A 2,111-nucleotide genomic window follows, 5' to 3' on the forward strand; every position below is an offset into this window, starting at 1 on the left:
TAGAAAGTGTGTGTTAATTTGAAGGTAAAATGCCCACTTTTAAGACTGTGGATTATGATAGAATCCAGTGGTAGATTTTATCTACTTGTAAATTCTGTTACTAAATTTTGTTGAATATTTGAAATTCGCCCTACCACCACCACCTGACTTTTCAATAAAAGAATTACTAAAGCAAAAGGCATTTACTGGGTTTTCAATAAACAAGCAAATAAAGAAGTAAATCAACACTTTGGAAAATATTAAAAATTCTTATGTAAAGTAGGTTTTCCCGAATGGCCTGAAGCTACTGTTTTGTTTTCCTTTTCAGAAAGCAGGGGGCCTTAGGCTGCCTGATTTGACAAGAAAACTTTGCTTACCTTTGATATTTTCATAATGCTGGCCATATTGTGTTTAATGTTTTTCTTCTCTGAAACTAGCTTAGAGAGTAATATCTACTATGAGGGTCATGACTTTAGAAGATGCGTGAAGTGAAATGAGTGGCACAAAACAGTAGGTAGTAAAGCATCATACAAGTCAATGAACAACAAGGTCAATTGCTTCATATCTACTTGCGGCTGAACACAGCTGGAGTGAAAAAAGTCATAATGCTTGACTGGCATTGTACACTAGTGTAATGTGGGATAATAAGGGAGCTGAAATCATCAGTTTACAAAAACTGTTAGTCTGACGAGGCAAACCCAGAAAGAAAAGGCAAGTTGTCAAAGAGAAAGATCGAGAGAGATTCATGTGATAAGCATGAGGATGGAATGCGAAAGCACAGGTCCCACAATCCTTTTAAGCTACAGACCCGGAATACTAAAGTTGCTATTAAGTTCTGATTTAAACTCACTTTGAACTTCCTATGAAAGCAGTATCTCTGCTGTCCGCCACTCTCAATTTTCTGAGCAAAAATATGAATTTTGTGTGTAAGTAAAATGAACACAAATGTTATTTGAAGAATAGTCATAAAATTTTACTAGTAAATGCTGTGGTTATGCTATTTCCTATAGCATATAACTCAGGATAAACCTCAAATAGCAAGGGGTTTTGTGGTTTTTTTTTTTTTTTTCCTTCTATAAAACAAGTTATATCAACACATGCAATTAAGTATACATAAATCAGTGTAAACTTTCGGGAAGTGAATGTGTGGGAAATGGAGATTATATGGTGTTAACATCTTATAAAAAATACATTGAGAAAGATATCAAGCTGTCAAGACGTTGGCCTTCCCTTTTCTGAAGTTTCTGAAGTATTTAAGGACATTACACATTTTGGCTTCTTAACCATGATTTAACCCTGACGAGCAAAGAAGCACAGTGCCCACGGACATCAGTGAGAATTCATTTGCACTACCAGCCGAAATGAAGTACTCAGGGAATGCTCTTTTCTAAACCAAAGTACTCAGAGGGTGCATGCATTTTTCAAGGAGTCACTGCTACCCTATACCCACAATCAGGGCTCTTTGTACTTGTCTGGGGCTGCAAAATCAATTATAGGAACATTAAAATGGAACAGTGCTCAGCTAATGACATGATGTCGGAGGTGTAGCTCTTTGCTTTTGTCTTTTTTACACATTTGCTTTTTGAAGTGAAAAATCAATTAAGATGACTAGCAAAACACACCACAGACGTTCTGAAGAAGTCTTTCCTTCTCTTTAATGTGTTTTAGAGAGCTTCCCAATCATTAACTAAGTCATATTCCGTTAAGTCTCTCATACTAATTGTCTCCTCTTCACCTTTATGGGGGAGACAATTGACTTTCATTTAGTAAAATGCATTTGTCATTTTCAGAGCCATTTAGAAAATACCATGTGGGTGGGCATCTGTGCAGTTTAGGATCTCCTCTGGAAAGAGATTCTCCAGTATAAATATTCAATAAAACAGGAGAGTTGTCAAAACATATTCTTAGTTTATACCCACGGGTTGGGCCTGGGTTTCTCATCTATATTCATAGGAATTAAAAGTATTAGGGGTGCCTGGGTGGCTCAGTGGGTTAAGCCTCTGCCTTTGGCTCAGGTCATGATCCCAGGGTCCTGGGATGGAGCCCCAAGGTCCTGGGATTGAGCCCCGCATTAGGATCTCTGCTCAGCAGGGTCTCTCTGCTCAGTGGGGAGCCTGATTTCCCCCCCACTC

This window comes from Mustela nivalis, assembly GCF_964662115.1.
Source record: "Mustela nivalis genome assembly, chromosome: 7".
NCBI lineage: Eukaryota > Metazoa > Chordata > Mammalia > Carnivora > Mustelidae > Mustela > Mustela nivalis.